Here is a 27412-nt window from a genome sequence, read left to right on the forward strand (position 1 = left end):
CAGCTGTTTTTCAGGCATTAGTTAATGATGTTCTGAGAGACATGCTGAACATCTTTGTTTTTGTCTATCTTGACGATATCCTGATTTTTTCTCCGTCACTCGAGATTCATGTTCAGCACGTTCGACGTGTTCTACAGCGCCTTTTAGAGAATTGTCTCTACGTAAAGGCTGAGAAGTGCTCTTTTCATGTCTCCTCCGTTACTTTTCTCGGTTCCGTTATTTCCGCTGAAGGCATTCAGATGGATTCCGCTAAGGTCCAAGCTGTCAGTGATTGGCCCGTTCCAAGGTCACGTGTCGAGTTGCAGCGCTTTTTAGGTTTCGCTAATTTCTATCGGCGTTTTATTCGTAATTTCGGTCAAGTTGCTGCCCCTCTCACAGCTCTTACTTCTGTCAAGACGTGTTTTAAGTGGTCCGGTTCCGCCCAGGGAGCTTTTGATCTTCTAAAAGAACGTTTTACGTCCGCTCCTATCCTCGTTACTCCTGACGTCACTAGACAATTCATTGTCGAGGTTGACGCTTCAGAGGTAGGCGTGGGAGCCATTCTATCCCAGCGCTTCCAGTCTGACGATAAGGTTCATCCTTGCGCTTATTTTTCTCATCGCCTGTCGCCATCTGAGCGCAACTATGATGTGGGTAACCGTGAACTGCTCGCCATCCGCTTAGCCCTAGGCGAATGGCGACAGTGGTTGGAGGGGGCGACCGTTCCTTTTGTCGTTTGGACAGACCATAAGAACCTTGAGTACATCCGTTCTGCCAAACGACTTAATGCCCGTCAAGCTCGTTGGGCGTTGTTTTTCGCTCGTTTCGAGTTTGTGATTTCTTACCGTCCGGGTAGCAAGAACACCAAGCCTGATGCCTTATCCCGTCTGTTTAGTTCTTCTGTGGCTTCTACTGATCCCGAGGGGATTCTTCCTTATGGGTGTGTTGTCGGGTTAACAGTCTGGGGAATTGAAAGACAGGTTAAGCAAGCACTCACGCACACTGCGTCGCCGCGCGCTTGTCCTAGTAACCTCCTTTTCGTTCCTGTTTCCACTCGTCTGGCTGTTCTTCAGTGGGCTCACTCTGCCAAGTTAGCTGGTCATCCCGGTGTTCGAGGCACTCTTGCGTCTATTCGCCAGCGCTTTTGGTGGCCGACTCAGGAGCGTGACACGCGCCGTTTCGTGGCTGCTTGTTCGGACTGCGCGCAGACTAAGTCGGGTAACTCTCCTCCTGCCGGTCGTCTCAGACCGCTCCCCATTCCTTCTCGACCATGGTCTCACATCGCCTAGACTTCATTACCGGTCTGCCTTTGTCTGCGGGGAAGACTGTGATTCTTACGGTTGTCGATAGGTTCTCTAAGGCGGCACATTTCATTCCCTCGCTAAACTTCCTTCCGCTAAGGAGACGGCACAAATCATTATCGAGAATGTATTCAGAATTCATGGCCTCCCGTTAGACGCCGTTTCAGACAGAGGCCCGCAATTCACGTCACAGTTTTGGAGGGAGTTCTGTCGTTTGATTGGTGCGTCCGTCAGTCTCTCTTCCGGGTTTCATCCCCAGTCTAACGGTCAAGCAGAGAGGGCCAATCAGACGATTGGTCGCATACTACGCAGCCTTTCTTTCAGAAACCCTGCGTCTTGGGCAGAACAGCTCCCTGGGCAGAATACGCTCACAATTCGCTTCCTTCGTCTGCTACCGGGTTATCTCCGTTTCAGAGTAGTCTGGGTTACCAGCCTCCTCTGTTCTCATCCCAGCTTGCCGAGTCCAGCGTTCCCTCCGCTCAAGCGTTTGTCCAACGTTGTGAGCGCACCTGGAGGAGGGTGAGGTCTGCACTTTGCCGTTACAGGGCACAGACTGTGAGAGCCGCCAATAAACGCAGGATTAAGAGTCCAAGGTATTGTTGCGGCCAGAGAGTGTGGCTTTCCACTCGCAACCTTCCTCTTACGACAGCTTCTCGTAAGTTGACTCCGCGGTTCATTGGTCCGTTCCGTGTCTCCCAGGTCGTCAATCCTGTCGCTGTGCGACTGCTTCTTCCGCGACATCTTCGTCGCGTCCATCCTGTCTTCCATGTCTCCTGTGTCAAGCCCTTTCTTCGCACTCCCGTTCGTCTTCCCTCCCCCTCCCGTCCTTGTCGAGAGCGCACCTATTTACAAGGTACATAAGATCATGGACATGCGTTCTCGGGGACGGGGTCACCAATACTTAGTGGATTGGGAGGGTTACGGTCCTGAGGAGAGGAGTTGGGTTCCGTCTCGGGACGTGCTGGACCGTTCACTCATTGATGATTTCCTCCGTTGCCGCCAGGATTCCTCCTCGAGTGCGCCAGGAGGCGCTCGGTGAGTGGGGGGTACTGTCATGTTTTGTCATTTATTATCACGTCTTGTCCCTGTGCTTCCCATTCTATTCGTTTCCCTCTGCTGGTCTTATTAGGTTCTTTCCCTCTTTCTATCCCTCTCTCTCCCCCTCCCTCTCTCACTCTCTCGCTCTCTCTTCTCTCTATCGTTCCGTTCCTGCTCCCAGCTGTTCCTATTCCCCTAATCATCATTTAGCCTTCCCACACCTGTTCCCGATCCTTTTCCCTGATTAGAGTCCCTATTTCTCTCCTTGTTTCCCGTTTCTGCCCTGTCGGTTCCTTGTCTAGAATTCACCGTGCTGTGTTTGTGTATCGCCCTGTCGTGTCGTGTTTTCCTCAGATGCTGCGTGGTGAGCAGGTGTCTGAGTCTGTTTGGTTCAAGTGCCTTCCCGAGGCAACCTGCTGTTCACCTGCTGTTCAAGATCGAGTCTCCAGTTTGTCCTCGTCATTTCGAGTGAAAGTTGTGTTTTTTTGATTGTATTTACTTTACTGGATTAAAGACTCTGTTTTCGCCAAGTCGCTTTTGGGTCCTCTTTCACCTGCATGACACATACAGGCCCCAACTGTTTTTATACAGAGAGTGAATGAAAAAGAGAGAGAGGAGTGAGAAAGAGAGCGAGAGCGAGACAGTCAGACAGACAGAGGAGAGAGACACACAAAGGAGAGAGACAGTATTGAGAGAGAGAGAGACACACACACACACATACAGGAGACAGACAGAGAGAGAGAGAAGAGAGAGATTGTCACACACACACACACACACACACACACACACACACACACACACACACACACACACACACACACACACACACACACACACACACACACACACACACACACACACACACACACACACACACACACACACACACACACACACACACACACACACACACACACACAGGAGACAGACAGAGAGAGAAGAGAGAGATTGTCACACACACACACACACACACACACACACACACACACACACACACACACACACACACACACACACACACACACACACACACACACACACACACACACACACACACACACACACACACACACACACACACACACACACACACACAGGAGAGAGACTGAGACAGAGAGAGAAGAGAGAGAGAGAGTCACACACACAAATGAGTGATATATAGAGAGGGAGAGAGGGATAGAGATGGATAAGTTAGAACCAATTGTTTTCAGGAACCAAAAGTGTTTCTATAAGTCAGCATAAGTGATACCCTATCACCCTGTGGGATACTGAACTAGCACATAATTGAAATATCATCATTCAATTGTTGTCATTTTATAGGCAACATATTCTTGGAAGGCGGAAATTTTTCAACGCATCCAATGTTAATGAATGTAAAGAGTAAAACTTGTTAATTTACAAGTTGACCCTTCACCATCCCAAACAGAATAACAAATAGGCCACATTTTCTCCTCTAGCGCTCCCTGGCTTCAGGAGAAAATAAAATCTAATTCATCTGAAACTGTGCTGCTCTCTCTGTCTCCGCCAGGTCCCGACAAATACACTACAGGGGTTGTGTGCTCAGTTAATAAAATGTGAATAAATATAATATGAAAGAAAGAGGGAAAAAAAAGATAAGAAAACTGTTGATTGCTGCTCCTTGATTCATATTCACGCTGCAAGGCCATCGCTCTCAGATGACTGATCTTAAACAGATTCCGTGCCGCTCGTCTCGCCACATGACCGGCGCTCCCATCAGCAGATTTTCTGTGTCATGTATCAAAGCTGGGTGGTAAATACGAACCCCCTGGCCGTTCGCTGGTTGGCTCCTGTAATCTCAGCGCCGCTCGTTCGCTACCTTAGCAAGCGATAGGTTGGGCGGGCACGCGTCAGGTAGGCAGGCAGACCCGGTGTGCGTCCCAAATGGCACCCTATTCCCTTTATAGTGCCCATTAGTTCTGGTCAAAAGTAGTGATATATATAGGGAGCAGGGTGCCATTTGGGACTAGCCCCAGGCAGGTGCTGTGGCGGTGAATCACTGGTAGCAGGCTCTATACATCAGGGGGACATAGCCTGTCAGAGCGTGAATGGGTTTTGTCATGAATGAATAACTACCACAAATGTGGTGGGTTGCGGTTGCGGGCGGGCCCGGGTTGGGAAGGGAGAGCTTTACCCTGCTAAGCCTTTTCATCTCCTCTGATCCACACCCAGGGGCACTGGGAAATATAAACAGCATCTTCTCTTCTTCAGGAGGGAAGGAAGGAAGACAAAGGGATGGGATGACAGAGGAGAGAGAGAGAGAGAGAGCGAGGGAGACATACATATATATTGTAACAGGAAGTGTTGGGTTGTTAATCTAACAGTAGGAGTGTGACAGACACTGTAGGCTACTTGAGGGAGAGTGCAAGTGTGCTTGACTAATATTGAGTGTGTAGTCTGAGTGTACTGTGTAGTGTACAGTGTGTTGTCTCTTCTGGCAATATAGTGCACGCTCAAACACAGCTGTTCCTTTTCAGAAGGGACTTTATTTCATACAGAAGAGATACTTAAAGGGTTAAAGGGCCGGATCCATCGGTATGTTGACCTGTCTGTGTGTTAAAAAGCTTGTGCTCTGTCACACTCCCACATCTTCATTGGTTATAGCGCTCTACAGTAACAATGTCTTCTACTTCTATTTCTTCCTTTTTTACTTTGCTACCAAAGGGATGACACACACGTGTGTACTTTTCCTCACTACCCAAAATGTCCTCCTGCTGCTTTCCCATCTGCCCTGCAATTCTCTCTCTCTCATGACAGGTGGTGTTCTGAGCCATCTAGAATGGCAATCAATGGATTCAAGGTCTAGAGCACCAGGCAACTAGAGAGATTAGCACAAGTATCACAGTTTCAGGCTTCCGCTCCTCTCCCTGACCTTCTAACCTTCATGGTCTGGTCACGTGGACAAACACACAAACACACACACACACAAATCTTCTGACCTCCTGTCAACAAGCTCCCCCCCACACCTCTAACTACTGCCTGTCCTCTCTCCTCTCCGCTCCTCTCTCTCTTCTCTCCTCTGTCTGTCTCCTCTGCTGTAAACCAGCTGATTTATGTATTTACAGGGACACGGAACAATGAAAAACCTTATTAGGTGTCATGATATTCATTGTACATGATCAAGGTTAAGGCATGAGTTCTAACATGGGCCTGCTGCAGCAGCATAAAATGCTGTGTTTGTTTGTGTGTGTGTGTGTGTGTGTGGGGGGGGGGGGGGGGGTTCCTGCACCAGCCTACTGGTTCCCAATGACCAGCTGGGTAATCGATCATAAAATCCGCTGACTGGTTGAGGCCGACTGGTGCGTTCCAGGAAAGAGAGGAGAAGGCCCAGTAATGTGTGAGGGACATTAACTAAGTTAATGGTTGTTAGGGTGTGTGGGTGGGGAGTTGGGGGGGTGTGCGTGGTATGCGTGTGTTTGTGTGCGTGCGTGCGTGCAGAACAAAATGTGTGTGTGTATGTGTGGGTACATGTGTGGGTACATGTGTGGGTACATGTGTGGGTACATGTGTGGGTATATGTGTGGGTACATGTGTGGGTACATGCATGCTTGTGGAGGATATTATGTATTTGTTTAGGTATGTAAAGACATGTGTGAAAAGTACTTTACAAACCATGCAGTTGTTTAGATCTATCCAATCTCATGTTGAATTATTATTTCAGAAACTTCATTTGTACCCGATTATGCTTTTATGAGGCATCTGACACCATACTACATACAACACACACAGAGAGCCCTATGGGCCCTGGTCAAAGTAGTGCACAACAAAGGGAATAGGCAGCCATTTGGGATGCATCCTGGGTTAGTTTGTTATCTCTGAGGAGTGTTTACTAGCCATTCATGGGAACAGCCCTCTACTAAATAACTATTCCTTTCTCAACACTATCCCAAGTTGCACTCTATTTCATACATAGTGCTCTACTCTTTACCAAGATCCTATGGGCCCTGTTCTCAACCTATTCCCTTTATAGTGCACTACTTTTGACCGTAGGCCAAGATGCACCCTATTCCCTATAGTGCATTACTTTTTTGCACTATGTAGGGAATAGGGTGCAATTTGGGATGCAATCTACGCTCTCTATTGGCTCAACGGCGGTGGGGGCGGGGCTCCCAGGCAGGGCGCCAAGGGGGCGGGATGACCAATCTGTCAACTCTGTTTGAGAGGTCCATTCACAACCCACTGTGCACCAGGGTGGGAGCAGGGTGGTTGAGAAATGTGCTTGATGACAAATGAAGATCGTTAATACCATACTGTGGTGCAGATGTGCTCTTCTACCACACACTTTAAGCCTTCAGAAGTAACACAGACAGCCAATAGGTAGGTACTAAACTGTCACTGTGTGGTACTCTTCCCGCACCATTTCTCTACCCCCTAACCATACGGAGCCTGAATGGGCCCCATAGAGCAGCCTTACTTCATTCACTATTTCCAGTCTATGACGGAGTCATTCAGGCTCACTCACCACTACCATGTCAGGCGACTGTACCCTGCAGAAGTACGGTCCCATCCCAAATCCCATAGTCCCTTGTCCCCCACCCAGCCCTTCAAGTGATTGGCTATTGGCTAGAGCCATGAAAAGCGTGCACCCTGGGTAAAGTCGCACGGTCGTGTTTTATTAATGTGTGGAGAAGCATTCATTCAGTCGCTCCGTTTGAGACGAAGACACAATCCGCTCGGTGGTAAACACAGATTTAATGGTCCCTGGCTTGTGTTCCTTGTCTCACAGTAACAGCTAGTACCGACAGCTAGTGGCCTGCCTGGGAACATGTATAAGAAATGAACAACAAGGACAAGTCAGTCACGGGAATCACTGAGCAGGAAAAAGAAGTAGAGCACAGTGAATGTCTCAAATGAGATTTAGAAGGCAAAGGGATGACTAGTGTGCTAAGTCAAGCTTCAGTTCCTTGGCATGCATATCACCAAGTCCCTGAAATGGTCCCAGCAGAAGGTGCCAGTGGTGGAAAAGTACAAGAAAATTTGAATAGTAAAGAAAAGTACAGATACCCCCCCAAAAAGTACTTAAGTAGAACATTAACGTATTCTTACTGAAGTACTTAACACCAATGGAAGACGCAAGCATTTTGCTACTCCCGCATACCATCTGCTAAACATGTGTATGTGACAAATAAACATGTGATTTGATTTGAACAGCAAGTCTTCAACCTCAGGAAGCTGAAGAAATGCAACATGGCCCCTAAGACCCTCACAAACGTCTACAGATGCACAAATATCATACCTCCAAGACCAGAGGTGGAAAGAAACACTCAATTGTCATACTTGAGTAAAAGTAAAAAATACCTTAATAGAAAATGACTCAGGTAAAAGTGAAAGTCACCCAGTAAAATATTACTTGAGTAAAAGGTTCAACGTATTTGGTTTTAAATATACTTAAGTATCAAAAGTAAATGTAATTGTTAAAATATACATAAAATAAATTATTTCAAATTTCTTATATTAAGCAAACCAGACGGCACAATTGTCTTGTTTTTTTATTTTATTTACCGATATCAAGGGGCAAACTCCAGCACTCAGACATAATTTACAAGCTAAGCATTTGTGTTTAGTGAGTCCGCCAGGTCAAAGGCAGTAGGGATGACCTAGGATGTTCTCTTGATAAGTGTATGACTTAGACCATTGTCCTGTCCTGCTAAGCACATACTTTCCTGTCCTGCTAAGCACATACTTTCCTGTCCTGCTAAGTAGTATTTTGGGTGCCAGGAAAAATAAATTGAGCAAAAAGTACATTATTTTCTTTCGGAATGTAGTGGAGTTCAAGTAAATGTTGTCAAAATATAAATAGTAAAGTATAGATACACACAAAAAAAACGACTTAAGTAGTACTATAAAGTATTATTACTTACAGTAAGTACTTTACACCGCTGCCAAAGACATGCTAACCTCTCACCATTACAACAGCCGAGGTTAGCATGATTGTGGGGGGGTATGATATTTATGTCTCGGTATCTTTCTCACTCATCATTATTCGCGATTCAGTCAAGACTATCCATAATCATGGTAGCATCCACATTAATATAGAAGTGTAGATACATATTCATTTCTTCTCTTCAATAAAAGTGATTGTGAATAAAAGTGATTGTGACAAATTACACAACACATTATTAACCATTACATTCTATTGGGCACAAAATAATCTGCAACACAACCAAAACTGCATTCAACAAGTTTGTAGAGTCCCAAGACTGATGTAATCATTGCGTGCCAGGAATATGGGACCAAATACTAAACATTTGACTCACATATAAGTGAATTTGTCTCAATAATTTTTTATCACCCTAGAATGGGGGGACTATGCATAAAATGTGCTGTAATTCTAACCGGTTCGCCCAATATGGATGAAAATACCCTCAAAGTAAAGCTGACAGTCTGCACTTCATTTATAAAGTGCTGGAGTACATAGACAAAACAACAAAAGATGTATACTTTTGGAGCTATGTACCAATCAAAAGTTTGAACACCAACTCATTCAAGGGTTTTAGTTCATTTGTACTATTTTCTATATTGTAGAATAATAGTGAAGACATCAAAACTTTGAAATAACACATATGGCATCATGTAGAAACCAAAAAAGTGTTAAACAAATCAAAATATATTTTATATTTGAGATTCGTCAGACACTCTTTGCCTTGACAGCTTTGCATACTCTTGGCATTCTCTCAACCAGCTTCATGAGGAATGCTTTACCAACAGACTTGAAGGCGTTCCCACATATGCTGAGCAATTGTTGGCTGCTTTTCCTTCACTCTGCGGGCCAACTCATTCCAAGCCATCTCAATTGGGTTGAGGTCAGGTGATTGTGGAGGCCAGGTCATCTGATGCAGCACTCCATCACTCTCCTTCTTGGTCAAGTAGCCCTTACACAGCCTTGAGGTGTGTTTTGGGTCATTGTCCTGTTGAAAAACAAATGATAGTGGGACTAAACGCAAACCAGACGGGATGGCGTATCTCTGCAGAATGCTGTGATAGCCATGCTGGTTAAGTGAGACTTGAATTTTAAATAAATCACTGATAGTGTCACCAGCAAAGCACCCCTACACCATCACACCTCCTTAATGCTTCACAGTGGGAACCACACATGCGGAGACCATCCGTTCACCTACTCTACGTCTCACAAAGACACAGCGGTTGGATCCAAAAATCTCAAATTTTCACACATCAGACCAAAGGACAGATTTCCACCCATCAAATGTCCATTGCTCGTTTTTTCTTGGCCCAAGAAAGTCTCTTCTTCTTATTGGAGTCCTTTAGTAGTGGTTTCTTTGCAGCATTTTGACCATGAAGGCCTGATTCACGCAGTATCCTCTGAACAGTGGACATTGACATGTGTTTGTTACTTGAACTGTAAAGCATTTATTTGGGCTGCAATCTGAGGTGCATTTAACTGTAATGAACTTATCCTCTGCAGCAGAGGTAACTGTGGGTCTTCCTATCCTGTGGGGGTCCTCATGAGAGCTAGTTCCATCATAGCGCTTGATGGTTTTTCAGAATGCACTTGAAGAAACTTTCAAAGTTCTTCAAATTTTCTGGATTGACTGACCTTCATGTCTTAAAGTAATGATGGACTGCAATTTCTCTTTGCTTATTTGAGCTGTTCTTGCCATAATATGGACTTGGTATTTTACCAAAATAGGGCTATCTTCTGTATACCACCCCTTGTTACAACCTTGTCACAACACAACTGATTGACTCAAATGCATTAAGGAGAGAAATTACACAAATGAACTTCTTAACAAATTAACAAGGCACACTTAACAAGTCAAGATAGAACTGCCAAAGGGGGAGGAGTTGCAGTCTACTGCAGAGATAGCCTGCAAAGTAATGTCATACTTTCCAGGTCCATACCCAAACAGTTCGAACTACTAATTTTGAAAATTACTCTCTCCAGAAATAAGTCTCTCACTGTTGCCGCCTGCTACCGACCCCCCTCAGCTCCCAGCTGTGCCCTGGGCACCATTTGTGAATTGATCGCCCCCCATCTAGCTTCAGAGTTTGTTCTGTTAGGTGACCTAAACTGGGATATGCTTAACACCCCGGCAGTCCTACAATCTAAGCTAGATGCCCTCAATCTCACACAAATCATCCAGGAACCCACCAGGTAGAACCCTAACTCCGTAAACAAGGGTACCCTCATAGACGTCATCCTGACCAACTGGCCCTCCAAATACACCTCCGCTGTCTTCAACCAGGATCTCAGCGATCACTGCCTCATTGCCTGTATCTGCCACGGAGCCGCAGTCATTCTTTAAAAGTAACTTCCTCACCATTTTAGATAAGCATGCTCCGTTCAAAAAATGCAGAACCAAGCACAGATACAGCCCTTGGTTCACTCCAGACCTGACTGCCCTCGACCAGCACAAAAACATCCTGTGGCGGACTGCAATAGCATCGAATAGTCCCCGCGATATGCAACTGTTCAGGGAAGTCAGGAACCAATACACGCAGTCAGTCAGGAAAGCTAAGGCCAGCTACTTCAGGCAGAAGTTTGCATCCTGTAGCTCCAACTCCAAAACGTTCTGGGACACTGTGAAGTCCATGGAGAACAAGAGCACCTCCTCCCAGCTGCCCACTGCACTGAGGCTAGGTAACACGGTCACCACCGATAAATCCATGATTATCGAAAACTTCAATAAGCATTTCTCAACGGCTGGCCATGCCTTTCGCCTGGCTACTCCAACCTTGGCCAACAGCCCCCCCCCCCCCCGCAGCTCCTCGCCCAAGCCTCTCCAGGTTCTCCTTTACCCAAATCCAGATAGCAGATGTTCTGAAAGAGCTGCAAAACCTGGACCCGTACAAATCAGCTGGGCTTGACAATCTGGACCCTCTATTTCTGAAACTATCCGCCGCCATTGTCGCAACCCCTATTACCAGCCTGTTCAACCTCTCTTTCATATCGTCTCAGATCCCCAAGGATTGGGAAAGCTGCCGCAGTCATCCCCCTCTTCAAAGCGGGAGACACCCTGGACCCAAACTGTTACAGACCTATATCCATCCTTCCCTGCCTATCTAAGGTCTTCGAAAGCCAAGTCAACAAACAGGTCACTGACCATCTCGAATCCCACCGTACCTTCTCCGCTGTGCAATCTGGTTTCCGAGCCGGTCACGGGTGCACCTCAGCCACACTCAAGGTACTAAACGATATCATAACCGCCATCGATAAAAGACAGTACTGTGCAGCCGTCTTCATCGACCTTGCCAAGGTCTTCGACTCTGTCAATCACCATATTCTTATCGGCAGACTCAGTAGCCTCGGTTTTTCGGATGACTGCCTTGCCTGGTTCACCAATTACTTTGCAGACAGAGTTCAGTGTGTCAAATTGGAGGGCATGCTGTCCGGTCCTCTGGCAGTCTCTATGGGGGTGCCACAGGGTTCAATTCTCGGGCCGACTCTTTTCTCTGTGTATATCAATGATGTTGCTCTTGCTGCGGGCGATTCCCTGATCCACCTCTACGCAGACGACACCATTCTATATACTTTTGGCCCGTCATTGGACACTGTGCTATCTAACCTCCAAACGAGCTTCAATGCCATACAACACTCCTTTCGTGGCCTCCAACTGCTCTTAAGCGCTAGTAAAACCAAATGCATGCTTTTCAACCGATCGCTGCCTGCACCCGCATGCCCGACTAGCATCACCACCCTGGATGGTTCCGACCTTGAATATGTGGACATCTATAAGTACCTAGGTGTCTGGCTAGACTGAAAACTCTCCTTCCAGACTCATATCAAACATCTCCAATCGAAAATCAAATCAAGAGTCGGCTTTCTATTCCGCAAAAAAGCCTCCTTCACTCACGCCACCAAGCTTACCCTAGTAAAACTGACTATCCTACCGATCCTCGACTTCGGCGATGTCATCTACAAAATGGCTTCCAACACTCTACTCAGCAAACTGGATGTAATCTATCACAGTGCCATCCGTTTTGTCACTAAAGCACCTTATACCACCCACCACTGCGACTTGTATGCTCTAGTCGGCTGGCCCTCACTACATATTCGTCGCCAGACCCACTGGCTCCAGGTCATCTACAAGTCCATGCTAGGTAAAGCTCCGCCTTATCTCAGTTCACTGGTCACGATGGCAACACCCATCCGTAGCACGCGCTCCAGCAGGTGTATCTCTCTGATCATCCCTAAAGCCAACACCTCATTTGGCCGCCTTTCGTTCCAGTACTCTGCTGCCTGTGACTGGAACGAATTGCAAAAATCGCTGAAGTTGGAGACTTTTATCTCCCTCACCAACTTCAAACATCAGCTATCTGAGCAGCTAACCGATCGCTGCTGCTGTACATAGTCTATTGGTAAATAGCCCACCCATTTTCACCTACCTCATTCCCATACTGTTTTTATACTGTTTTTATTTATTTACTTTTCTGCTCTTTTGCACACCAATATCTCTACCTGTACATGACCATCTGATCATTTATCACTCCAGTGCTAATCTGCAAAATTGTAATTATTCGCCTACCTCATGCCTTTTGCACACATTGTTTATAGACTCCCCCTTTTTTCTACTGTGTTATTGACTTGTTAATTGTTTACTCCATGTGTAACTCTGTGTTGTCTGTTCACACTGCTATGCTTTATCTTGGCCAGGTCGCAGTTGCAAATGAGAACTTGTTCTCAACTAGCCTACCTGGTTAAATAAAGGTGAAAAAAGAAAAAGTGAATTGCATTCCAGGTCACTACCTCATGAAGCTGAGAGAATGCAAAGAGTGTGCAAAGCTGTCACCAAGGCAAAGGGTGGTTACTTTGAAGAATCTCAAATATAAAATATATTTTGTTTTACACTTTTTTGGTTACTGAACTCAGCAAAAATGAAACGCCACTTTTTCAGGACCCTGTCTTTCAAAGATAATTCGTAAAAATCCAAATAACTTCACAGATCTTCATTGTAAAGGGTTTAAATACTGTTTCCCATGCTTGTTCAATGAACCATAAACAATTAATGAACATGCACCTGTGGAACAGTTGTTAAGACACGAATAGCTTACAGACGGTAGGCAATTAACGTCACAGTTATGAAAACTTGGGACACTAAAAGAGGTCTTTCTACTGACCCTAAAAAGCACCAAAACAAAGATGCCCAGGGGGACTGCTCATCTGCGTGAGCGTTCCTTTGGCTTGCTGCAAGGAGGCATGAGGACTGCAGATGTGGGAAGGGCAATAATTTACAATGTCCGTACCGTGAGACGACTAAGACAGCGCTACAGGGAGACAGGACGGATAGCCGATCGTCCTCGCAGTAGCAGACCACGTGTAACAACACCTGCACAAGATCAGTATATCCAAACATCACACCTGCGGGACGGTAACAACAACTGCCTGAGTTACACCAAGAACGCACAATCCCTCCATCAGTGCTCAGACTGTTCGCAATAGGCTGAGAGAGGCTGGACTGAGGGTTTGTAGGCCTGTTGTAATGCAGGTCTTCACCAGACATCACCGGCAACAACGTCACCTATGGGCACAAACCCACCATCGCTGGACCAGACAGGACTGGCAAAAAGTGCTCTTCACTGACGAGTCGTGGTTATGTCTCACCAGGGGCGATGGTCGGATTCGCGTTTATCGTCAAAGGAATGAGTGTTACACCAAGGCCTGTACTCTGGAGCGGGATTGATTTGGAGGTGGAGGGTCCATCATGGTCTGGGGCGATGTGTCACAGCATCATCGGACTGAGCTTGTTGTCATTGCAGGCAATCTCAACGCTGTGCGTTACAGGGAAGACATCCTCCTTCCACATGTAGTACCCTTCCTGCAGGCTCATCTTGACATGAACCTCCAGTATGACAATGCCGCCAGCCATACTGCTCGTTCTGTGTGTGATTTCCTGCAAGACAGGAATGTCAGTGTTCTACCATGGCCAGTGAAGAGCCCATATCTCAATCCCATTGAGCACGTCTGGGACCTGTTGGATCGGAGGGTGAGGGTGAGGGCCATTTCCCCCAGAAATGTCTAGGAACTTGCAGGTGCCTTGGTGGAAGATTAGGGTAATATCTCACAGCAAGAACTGGCAAATTTGGTCCAGTCCATGAGGAGGAGATGCACTGCAGTACTTGATGCAGCTGGTGGCCACACCAGATACTGACTTACTTTTGATTTGAACCCCCCCCCTTTTCAGGGACACATTCAATTTATGTTAGTCACATGTCTGTGGAACCTGTTCAGTTTATTTCTCAGTTGTTGAATCTTGTTATGTCCATAAAAATATTTACACATTTTAAGTTTGCTGAAAATAAACGCAGTTGACAGTGAGAGGACATTTATTTTATTGCTGCGTTTAAATGATATCCATGTGTTATTTCATAGTTTTGTCTTCGCTATTATTCTACAGTGTAAAAAATTGCAAAAATACTTATTTTCCACCATAATTTGCAAATAAATTCATTAAAAATCCTACAATGTGATTTTCTGGATTTTTCTTTTCTCATTTTGTCTGTCATAGTTGAAGTGTACCTATGATGAAAATTACAGGCCTCTCTCATCTTTTTGAGTGGGAGAACTTGCACAATTGGTGGCTGACTAAATACTTTTTTGCCCCACTGTATATAGTATGCACTTGCATGTGTGAATGAGTGCCTACAGTACATGCTTGCTAAATGGCAGTTTTTTCTGAATGGTTTCGGGGCAGCATACAGTATATTTATTTATTTTTTATTTTATTTCATCTTTATTTAACCAGGCAGGCCAGTTGAGAAAAGTTCTCATTTACAACTGCTACCTGGCCAAGATAAAGCAAAGCAGTGTAACAAAACAACAACACAGAGTTACACATAAACAAACATGCAGTCAATAACAATAAAGAAAAGAAAAATAGAAAAATCCATGTACAATGTGTGCAAAGGTAGAAGAGTACGGAGGTATGTATTAAATAGGCCATAGAGGCTAAAATAATTACAATTTAGCATTCATTCTGGATTGATAGATGTGCAGCTGATGATGTGCAAGTAGAGATACTGGGGTGCAAAAGAGCAAGAAGATAAATAATATGAGGATGAGGTAGTTGGATGTGTTATTTACAGATTGCCTGTGTAAAGTTACAGTGATCTGTAAACTGAGTGATCTGTAAACTGCTCTGACAGTTGATGCTAAAGTTAGAGAGGGAGATATAAGACAATCATTGGCAGCAGAGAACTGGAAGGAAGGCTGCCAAAGGAAATTGTTTGCTTTGAAGATGACCAGTGAAATATACCTGCTGGAGCGTGTGCTACGGGTGGGTGTTGCTATGGTGACCAGTGAGCTAAGGCGGGGCTTTACCTAGCATAGACTTATAGATGACCTGGAGCCAGTGGGTTTGGCAACTGATATGTAGTGAGGGCCAGCCAACAAGAGCCTACAGGTCGCAGTGGTGGGTAGTATATGGGGCATTGGTGACAAAACAGATGGCACTGTGATAGATTACATCCAGTTTGCTGAGTAGAGTGTTGGGGGCTATTTTGTAAATAGTCAAAGAACGGTAGGATAGTCAATTTTACAAAGGTATGTTTGGCAGCATGAGTGAAGGAGGCTTTGTTGTGAAATAGGAAACCGATTCTAGATTTAATTTGGATTGGAGATGCTTAATGTGAGTTTGGAAGGAGTGTTGACAGTCTAACCAGACACCTAGGTATTTGTAGTTGTCCACATATTATAGGTCAGAACCGTCGAGAGTAGTGATGCTAGTCAGGCAGAAGGGGGCGGGCAGCAATCAGTTGAAGAGCATGCACTTAGTTTGACTAGCATTTACAAGCAGTTGGAGGCCAGGGAAGGAGTGTTGTATGGCATTGAAGCTCGTTTGGAGGTTTGTTAGCACAGTGTCCAAAGAAGGGCCAGATGTATACAGAACAGTGTCGTCTGCGTAGAGGTGGATCAGAGAATCACCAGCAGTAAGAGTGACATCATTGATATATACAGAGAAGAGAGTCGGCCCAAGAATTAAACCTTGTGGCACCCCCATAGAAACTGCCAGAGGTCCGGACAACAGGCCCTCCGATTTGACACACTGAACTCTATCTGATAAGTAGTTGGTGAACGAGGCAGTCATTTGAGAAGCCAAGGCTATTGAATCTGCCGATAAGAATGCGGTGATTGACAAAGTCGAAAGCCTTGGCCAGGTCAATGAAGACAGTACTGTCTTTTATCGATGGCGGTTATGATATCGTTTAGGACCTTGATCTTGGCTGAGGTGCACCCATTACCAGCTCGGAAACCAGATTGCATAGTGGAGAAGGTACAGTGGGATTCTAAATGGTCGGTAATCTGTTAGTTAACTTGGCTTTCGAAGATTTTCGAAAGACAGGGCAGGATGGATATAGGTCTGTAACAGTTTGGGTCTAGAGTGTCTCCCCCTTTGAAGAGGGTGATGACCACGGCAGGTTTCTAATCTTCAGGGATCTCAGATGATACAAAAGAGAGGTTGAATAGGCTAGTAATAGGGGTTGCAACAATTTCGGCAGATCATTCGAGAAAGCGAGGGTCCAGATGGCCTAGCCCAGCTGAGTTGTAGGGATCCAGATATTGCAGTTCTTTCAGAACATCAGCTGTCTGGATTTGGGGTAGGGGTAGCCATGTGGAAAGCATGGCCAGCTGTGGAAAAATGCTTATTGAAATAATGGATTATAGTAGATTTATCGGTGGTGACAGTGTTTCCTAGCCTCAGTGCAGTGGGCAGCTGGGAGGAGGTGCTCTTATTCTCAATGGAGTTTATAGTTTCCCAAAACTTTTGGGAATTAGTACTACAGGAAGCAAATTTCAGTTGGAAAAAGCTAGCCTTAGCTTTCCAAACTGACTGTATATTGGTTACTGACTTCCCTGAAAAGTTGCATATCGCGGGGGCTATTCGATGCTAATGCAGAACGCCACATGATGTTTTTGTGCTGGTCAAGGGCAGTCAGGTCTGGAGTGAACCAAGGGCTATATCTGTTCCTGATACTACATGTTTTGAACAGGGCATGCTTATTTAAGAAGGAGAGGAAAGCACTTTTGAAGAGCAACCAGGCATCCTCTATTGACGGGATTAGGTCAATATCCTTCCAGGATCGATTAGAAAGGCCTGCTCGCTGAAGTGTTTTAGGGAGCTTTTGACAGTGATGGGTGGGGGTGGTCATTTGACCGTGGACCCATTACGGACGCAGGCAATGAGGCAGTGATCGCTGAGATCCTGGTTGAAGACAGCAGAGGTATATTTAGAGGGCAGGTTGGCCAGGATGATTTCTAAGAGGGTGCCCATGGTTACGGATTTAGGGTTGTACCTGGTCAATTCCTTGATAATTTGGCTGAGATTGAGGGCATCTAGTTTAGATTGTAGGACGGCCGGGGTATTAAGCCTGTCCCATTTTAGGTCAGCTAACAGTACGAACTCTGAAGGTAAATGGGGGGCGATCATTTCACATACGGTGTCCAGGGCACAGCTGAGGGCAGAAGGGTGTCTATAACAAGCGGCAAATGGTGAGAGACTTAAATACTTTATCCAAGTGTTTAGTATTTCACACCAAGGAACTTTACTCTCTCCCCTTTTAACCATAGCGTCTAGATCAGATAGGATAAACGGCTAGTAGCGCAGAGAGACGCTAGGTTTTGACAGACCAGTGAAGTAACATCTCTCCAAGCAGCGCTGTGCAAGCCAGGCAGCATTTTGAAAGGAGTGTAATTTCATTTCATGTGTAAATATCCGTTTGATGTCAGGGAGTGTAGAAGCACAGAAAGCAGGGATGACAGCTCTCTGACAGTTAATTATGCTTCCTTGTGTGGTTCACAGGTGATGAGGGTTCTGAGTTCCCAGTACACACCACTGCAATCACCAACATACACACGCACACACAGACACATCCTGTAGTACATTGGCCTATAGTACCAGTCAGAGGAGGGAGACTGCTGCTCAGAGGACAGAGGAGCACTGGAGTAGAAGGTACTGTATGGCTGAGGAGGATTCAACAGATTGTATGTTATGATAATAATAATAATTTGCCAAAAGCATACAGCACTTTTCAGGATTTCCTCATTTCTCCGTCTTTAAAGGACATAACCCTATTGCCCTGGTCAAACGTAGTGCGCAATAAAGAGAATAGGTGTATCGCCCTGATCTGTTTCACCTGTCTTTTGTCTCCACCCCCCTCCAGGTGTCGCTTATCTTCCCCATTATCCTCTGTGTATTTATACCTGTGTTTTCTGTCTGTCTGTGACAGTTCTTCTTGTTTGTTCAATCCTAGCAGTGGTTTGCTTTTCTCCATTCTCTCTTTTTCTCGTCCTCCTGGTTTTTGACCCTTATCTGTCCTGTCTTTGACACCCACCTGGTTTTTGACCCTTGCCTGTCCTGTCTTTGAGCCCTCCTGGTTTTTGACCCTTGCCTGTCCTGTCTTTGAGCCTACCTGGTTTTTGACCCTTGCCTGTCCTGTCTTTGAGCCCTCCTGGTTTTTGACCCTTGCCTGTCCTGTCTTTGAGCCCACCTGGTTTTTGACCCTTGCCTGTCCTGTCTTTGAGCCCTCCTGGTTTTTGACCCTTGCCTGTCCTGTCTTTGAGCCCTCCTGGTTTTTGACCCTTGCCTGTCCTGTCTTTGAGCCCTCCTGGTTTTTGACCCTTACCTGTCCTGTCTCTGAGCCCACTTGGTTTTTGACGCATGCCTGTCCTGTCTTTGAACAGGGAGCCATTTAACATTTAGCCCAAGTTTTTTTAGTATCCTTTCACAACATAGCATTCACACTTCACTGCAGGCTGGTGTCTCCTCTCTATAAGTGAATTATTACTTAATTATTTCAATTTGCTCGGATAGGGAGGCGTAATGGCATGTAGCTTGTGTCACTATGGCAGAACTAGTTTTCCATCTCATGTCTCGCCCCCCTTCATTCATAACCTTTCCCCCTGAAATGATGGTGCTGGTGATGTTATCCAATCCAAGGGCGTACTGGATCTCCACCCTCCCGCTCGCTCACCCCACAGGTCTACCCCCCAAAATACATGTATCTCCTAGATCTGTCCCCCAGTGTCAACCTCTGTAATGAGTTTTACATATCTCACAATGAAAAATAGTCAAAATGCTGAGAGACTTTGAAGTTAAAGTGCAGGGAGTTCTTTAATGTGTTCGCAAATGAGCTCACAAATCTGGGAGGCACCAGCCCAGCATCAAGGAGGTGATGGAGGGGAGATGCCAGAGATGTGTTATTTAGGCTGCTAGGGAGTATCGCATCATGTGTCCGAAATGGCACCCTATTCCCTATGGGCGTTGGGCACAAGTATTGCACTAAATAGTGAATAGTGTGCCATTTGGGACACATCCATTGCATCAATTTACTACATAATATGATTATGTATCAGGGACATGTGACTGACTGGGGGACACACATCTATTAAAACAATTCCATATATCTTAGTAGACTCAAATACACTCCCATGCATTTAAACCAGGAATTTGAAAATAGTATTTGAAATAGTATTTGAAAATACTTTAAAATACAACTTGGTCAACTATTTGGTTCTTCCAGTAACCATTCAAATACTCAAATAAAAGTACTTGTTTCGGGCTGTGTATTTGAAAATAGTCAAATACACAGAAAAAAAGTATTTAAATAACAAATACTAAAATAAACATGTATTTGAACCCAGGTCTAATATAGTGCACTACTTTATATAAAGTGAATAGGGTGCCATTTAGAATGGAACCTTACTGTCATGGTGAAAGGTATATTGTGGGAATTTAGCTAATGGGCTGTGCAATCTGAAAGTCTGTTTAAACAGACACACACACACACAGACACACAGACACCACGCGTCTCTCATTTGGAGAGCAGGGAATTACAACCCATTAGTACTTGAACAAGGTTTCTGAAGGAATCATCGACATAATAAACATGCAGCATTACAATAGTTTGTGCTGGAGTCATCTTTCTTACAATGAACCTCTGGGGTGTGTAACAATATTATGTCCTTTCTCCTGAAATTTGCACTTGTGTACTATTTCCCAAATATCTAAAACATTGGATTGGTGGAGGCATGGGCTAGTCAGAGCTTCCATCTTATTTCTTACAGTGCATTTGGAAAGTATTCAGGCCCCTTGACTTTTTCCACATTTTGTTACGCTACAGCCTTATTCTAGAATTGATTCAATTGTTTTCCCCCCATAATCAATCTACACACTACACACTGTCGTCTGGAGATAGAGAGGAGGAGTAGTTGGAAGGATCGGAGGACCAAAATGCAGCGTGGTATGTGTTCATCGTGAATTTAATAAACAGAGAACACTTGAACAAACTATACAAAACAATAAACGAACAACGACCGTGAAGCTATAATAAGAACTGTGCTGACACAAGCAACTAACATAGACAATCACCCACAATGACAAAACAGGCTACCTAAATACGGTTCCCAATCAGAAACAACGACTAACACCTGCCTCTGATTGAGAACCATATCAGGCCAAACACAGAAACAGACAAACTAGACATCCAACATAGAATGCCCACTCAGATCACACCCTGACCAAACAAAACATAGAAACACACAAAGCAAACTATGGTCAGGGTGTGACAGCACACCTGTATTTGTGGAGTTTCTCCCATTATTCTCTGCAGATCCTCTCAAGCTCTGTAAGGTTGGATGGGGAGCGTCCCCACTCAAGGACATTCAGAGACAATTCTTAGGTCTCTCCAGAGATGTTCGATCGGGTTCAAGTCTGGGCACTGAAGGACATTTAGAGACTTGTCCGGAAGCCACTCCTGCATTGTCTTGGCTGTGTGCTTCAGGTCGTTGTCTGGTTGGAAGGTGAACCTTCAACCCAAGTCTGAAGTCCTGAGCGCTCTGGAGCAGGTTTTCATCAAGGATTTCTCTGTACTTTTCTCTGTTCATCTTTGCCTCGATCCTGACTAGTCTCCCAGTCACTACCGCTGAAAAACCAGGTTTCCTCCAGATGTGACGCTTGGCATTCAGGCCAAAGCGTTCAATCTTGGTTTCATCAGACCAGATAATCTTGTTTCTCATGGTCTGTGTCCTTTAGGTGCCTTTTAGCAAACACCAAGTGGGCTGTCATGTGCCTTTTACTGAGGACTGGCTTCTGTCTGGCCATTCTACCATAAAGACCTGATTGGTGGAGTGCTGCATAGAAACTCTAGAGTTCGGTCAGAGTGACCATCGGGTTCTTGGTCACCTCTCTGACCAAGGCCCTTCTCCCCGATTGCTCAGTTTGGCCGGGCGGCCAGCTCGAGGAAGAGTATTGGTGGTTCCAAACATCCATTAAAGAATGATGGAGGCCACTGTGTTCTTGGGGATCTTCAATGCTGCATACATGTTTTAGTACCCTTCCCCAGATCTGTGCCTTGACACAATCCTGTCCCGGAGCTCTATGGACAATTCCTTCAACCTCATGGCTTGGATTTTGCTCTGACATGCACTGTCAACTGTGGGACCTTATATAGACAGGTGTGTGCCTTTCCAAATCATGTCCAATTAATTGAATTTACCACGTTTGGACTACAATCAAGTTGTAGAAACATCTCAAGGATGGTCAATGGAAACAATATACACCTGAGCTCAACTTTGAGTCTGAAGGGTCTGAATACTTATGTAAATAAGGTATTTCTGTCTTCGCTTTGTCATTAAGGGGTATTGTGTGTAGATTGCTGATGAAAACAAATACTCCATTTAAGAATAAGACTGGAACGTAACAACATTTGGAGAAAGTCAAGGAGTCTGAATACTTTCTGAAGGCACTGTATTCCAGTCATTTCCTTTGCATATCAGTGAATTGAAGTGAACTGATGCCCAATTTGGGAGGAGATCATTGAGACATAGGCACTCTATTCTCAGACCAACGTCCTCGTCCCCTCGGTGTCCTCATCCCCTCGGTGTCCTCGTCCCCTCGGTGTCCTCGTCCCCTCGGTGTCCTCGTCCCCTCGGTGTCCTCGTCCCCTCGGTGTCCATATCCTGCCTTGTAATCCAACATCCACTGGAACTCCTGCTTTAGTGGGTCTCCTGATCACGCGCCCAAAGTTTGCTGGGCACTTTCTGGATAAAAGAGGACCCCAGTTAGAGAGATGAAGGAAAAAGAGGAGAGTTTTACTGTACAACCCAATCATAGTCTGTGTCCCAAATGGCACCCTATTCCCTACATAATGCACTACTTTTGACCAGAGTAGTGGACTAAGTTGGGCACTATATAGGACATATGGTTCCATTAGGGATGTAGCCCTATTCCTTTTTCCTCCCAGTTAGAAAATCACTGGAAAGGCCTCTTCATCTCATCAAAGCCATGTGCATGTCTAACATCGTGAAAAATTAATAAGGTTCATTTCAAATAGAGATGAGGTTGTTTTTCCTTCCCTTTCCCCTCCTCGGTCTATTTCAGCCTCTCCGTGTTCCAACAGGGACCTCTTCAGAGGGATGGAGCTCTGGTAATTCTGTGTCCCAATTGGCACCTTATTGCCTGTATAGTGCACCTCTTTTGCACTACTCTGGTCAAAAGTAGTGCACAATATAGGGAATAGGGTGCCATTTGGGATGCATTCATTCAGCCCCTCTGTGTACCAATAGGGACCTCTCCTTCAGAGAGAGATGAAGCTGGGATAATTGAAGATGGTGCTAATAATCCTCTCTCCCTGTTCAATGTGATAGTCAGGGACAGATAGGCTGCTCTGCCATGATGGTAGAAACGTCTGAGGTGACTCCTGGGTGTTTGCTCGCTTTTTCCTCGTGCTTTTTTCCCACTACAGATAATGGTATGGAGAGAGGGATAAAGAGAGAGGGATGGAGAGAGAGGGATGAAGAGAGAAATATAAAGAAATGGCTATAGAGAGAGGGATATAGAGAGAAGGGTATAGAGAGAAAGATAGAGAGAGGGATATAGAGAGAAGGGTATAGAGAGAAATATATAGAGAGAGGGATATAGAGAGAAGGGTATAGAGAGAAAGATATAGAGAGAGGGATATATAGAGAGAGATATAGAGAGAGGGATATAGAGAGAGGGGTATAGAGAGGGATATAGAGAGAGGGATATGGAGAGAGGGATAGAGAGAGGGATGTAGAGAGAGAGAGATATAGAGAAATAGATATATATAGAGGGATATAGAGAGAGGGGTATAGAGAGAGGGATATATAGAGAGGGATATAGAGAGAGGGATATAGAGAGAGGGATATAGAGAGAGGATATAGATAGAGGGATATATAGAGAGAGGGATATAGAGAGAGGGGTATAGAGAGGGGTATAGAGAGAGGGATATGGAGAGAATGGTATAGAGAGAGGGGTATATATATTAGGGTATAGAGAGAATGGTATAGAGAGAGGTGTAAAATAGAGAGTGTTATTGAGAGAGGGGTATGCAGAGAATGGTATAGACAGAGGTGTATAGAGAGAGGGTTTTAGAGAGAGGATTATAGAGAGAGGGGTATGTAGAGGGATAAGGTTATAGTGAGAGGTGTATATAGAGAGTGGTATTGAGAGAGGGGTAAGTAGAGAATGGTATAGACAGAGGATTATTCAGAGAATGGTGCAGAGAGGGTATATAGAGAGGGGTATAGAGAGGGGTATAGTGAGAGAGGTATTCAGAGAATGGTATTGAGAGAGGTGTATAGAGAGAGGGTTATAGAGAGAGGGTTATAGAGAGAATGGTTTAGAGAGAGGGTTATAGAGAGAATGGTTTAGAGAGAGGGTTATTCAGAGAATGGTTTAGAGAGAGGGTTATTCAGAGAATGGTATAGAGAGAGGGGTATACAGAGAGGGGAATATAGAGAGGGTTATAGAGAGAATGGTTTAGAGAGAGGGTTATTCAGAGAATGGTGCAGAGAGGGTATATAGAGAGGGGTATAGAGAGGGGTATAGTGGGAGAGGTATTCAGAGAATGGTATTGAGAGAGGTGTATAGAGAGAGGGTTATAGAGAGAGGTGTATAGAGAGAGGGTTATAGCGAGAGGGGTATAGAGAGAGGGGTATAGAGAGAATGGTATAAAGAGAATGGTATAGAGAGAGGGATATAGAGAAAGAGAGATATAGAGAGGGATATAGAGAAAGAGATATATAGAGAGGGATATAGAGAGGGGGATATAGAGAGAGGGGTATAGAGAGAGAGATATAGAGAGAGAGATATAGAGAGAGGGATATAGAGAGAGGGGTATAGAGAGAAAGATATAGAGAGAGGGATATAGAGAGAGGGATATAGAGAGAGGGATATAGAGAGAGGGATATAGAGAGAGGGATATAGAGAGAGGGGTATAGAGAGAAAGATATAGAGAGAGGGATATAGAGAGAGGGATATAGAGAGAAGGGTATAGAGAGAAAGATATAGAGAGAGGGATATAGAGAGAAGGGTATAGAGAGAAAGATATAGAGAGAAGGGTATAGAGAGAAAGATATAGAGAGAAGGGTATAGAGAAAAAGATATAGAGAGAGGGATATAGAGAGAAAGATATAGAGAGAGGGATATAGAGAGAAGGGTATAGAGAGAAAGATATAGAGAGAAGGGTATAGAGAGAAAGATATAGAGAGAGGGATATAGAGAGAATAGTATAGAGAAAAAGATATAGAGAGAGGGATATAGAGAGAAGGGTTTAGAGAGAAATATATAGAGAGAGGGATATTGAGAAAGAGATATATAGAGAGGGATATAGAGAGAGGGATATAGAGAAAGAGATATATAGAGAGGGATATAGAGAGAGGGGTATAGAGAGAGATATAGAGAGATATAGAGGGGGATATAGAGAGAGAGGGATATAGAGGTTAGAGAAAAGATAGGGATATAGAGAGAGGGATATAGAGAAAGAGATATATAGAGAGGGATATAGAGAGGGATATAGAGAGAGAGATATAGAGAGAGGGGTATAGAGAGAGATATAGAGAGAGGGATATAGAGAGAGGGATATAGAGAGAGGGATATAGAGAGAGGGATATAGAGAGAGGGGTATAGAGAGAGATATAGAGAGAGGGATATAGAGAGAGGGGTATAGAGAGAGATATAGAGAGAGGGATATAGAGAGAGGGATATAGAGAGAGGGATATAGAGAAAGAGATATATAGAGAGGGATATAGAGAGGGATATAGAGAGAGAGATATAGAGAGAGGGGTATAGAGAGAGATATAGAGAGAGGGATATAGAGAGAGGGGTATAGAGAGAGATATAGAGAGAGGGATATAGAGAGAGGGATATAGAGAGAGGGATATAGAGAAAGAGATATATAGAGAGGGATATAGAGAGGGATATAGAGAGAGAGATATAGAGAGAGATATAGAGAGAGGGATATAGAGAGAGGGATATAGAGAAAGAGATATATAGAGAGGGATATAGAGAGAGGGAAAAAGAGAGAGGGATATAGAGAGAGGGGAATAGAGAGAATGGTACTGAGAGAGGGTAAAGAAAGAATTGTTTAGAGAGAATGGTACTGGGAGAGGGTAAAGAGAGAATGGTATAGAGAGAGGGGTGTATAGAGAATTTTATAGAGAGATGGTTATAGAGAGAGGGTTATGTAGAGAATGATACTGAGAGAGGGTATAGAGAGAATTGTATAGAGAGAATGGTATAGAGAGAGGTGTATAGAGAGGTGTATAGAGGGAATGATATAGAGGGAATAGTATAGAGAGAATGGTATAGAGGGAATGGTATAGAGGGAATAGTATAGAGGGAATAGTATAGAGAGAATGGTATAGAGGGAATAGTATAGAGAGAATGGTATAGAGGGAATAGTATAGAGAGAATGGTATAGAGGGAATAGTATAGAGGGAATAGTATAGAGAGAATGGTATAGAGGGAATAGTATAGAGGGAATGGTATAGAGGGAATAGTATAGAGGGAATAGTATAGAGAGAATGGTATAGAGGGAATAGTATAGAGGGAATGGTATAGAGGGAATAGTATAGAGGGAATAGTATAGAGAGAATGGTATAGAGGGAATAGTATAGAGGGAATGGTATAGAGGGAATGGTATAGAGGGAATAGTATAGAGAGAATGGTATAGAGGGAATAGTATAGAGGGAATAGTATAGAGATAATGGTATAGAGGGCATAGTATAGAGAGAATGGTATAGAGGGAATGGTATAGAGGGAATAGTATAGAGAGAATGGTATAGAGGGAATAGTATAGAGAGAATGGTATAGAGGGAATAGTATAGAGAGAATGGTATAGAGGGAATAGTATAGAGGGAATAGTCTAGAGATAATGGTATAGAGAGAATGGTATAGAGTGAATGGTATAGAGGGAATGGTATAGAGGGAATGGTATTGAGAGAATGGTATAGAGTGAATAGTATAGAGAGAATGGTATAGAGGGAATAGTATAGAGGGAATGGTATAGAGGGAATGGTATAGAGGGAATAGTATAGAGAGAATGGTATAGAGGGAATGGTATAGAGGGAATAGTATAGAGAGAATGGTATAGAGGGAATAGTATAGAGGGAATAGTATAGAGAGAATGGTATAGAGGGAATAGTATAGAGATAATGGTATAGAGATAGGTGTATAGAGGGAATAGTCTAGAGATAATGGTATAGAGAGAATGGTATAGAGAGAATGGTATAGAGGGAATAGTATAGAGAGAATGGTATAGAGGGAATAGTATAGAGGGAATAGTATAGAGAGAATGGTATAGAGGGAATAGTATAGAGGGAATAGTATAGAGAGAATGGTATAGAGGGAATAGTCTAGAGATAATGGTATAGAGAGAGGTGTATAGAGGGAATAGTCTAGAGATAATGGTATAGAGAGAATGGTATAGAGGGAATAGTATAGAGATAATGGTATAGAGAGAGGTGTATAGAGGGAATAGTATAGAGAGAATGGTATAGAGGGTATAGTATAGAGGGAATATTATAGAGAGAATGGTATAGAGGGAATAGTATAGAGGGAATAGTATAGAGAGAATGGTATAGAGGGAATAGTATAGAGATAATGGTATAGAGGGAATAGTATAGAGATAATGGTATAGAGGGAATAGTCTAGAGATAATGGTATAGAGAGAGGTGTATAGAGGGAATAGTATAGAGAGAATGGTATAGAGGGAATAGTATAGAGGGAATAGTATAGAGAGAATGGTATAGAGGGAATGGTATAGAGAGAGGTGTATAGAGAGGTGTATAGAGGGAATGATATAGAGAGAATGGTATAGAG

Source organism: Oncorhynchus gorbuscha, linkage group LG09, assembly GCF_021184085.1.
Source record: "Oncorhynchus gorbuscha isolate QuinsamMale2020 ecotype Even-year linkage group LG09, OgorEven_v1.0, whole genome shotgun sequence".
Lineage (NCBI taxonomy): Eukaryota > Metazoa > Chordata > Actinopteri > Salmoniformes > Salmonidae > Oncorhynchus > Oncorhynchus gorbuscha.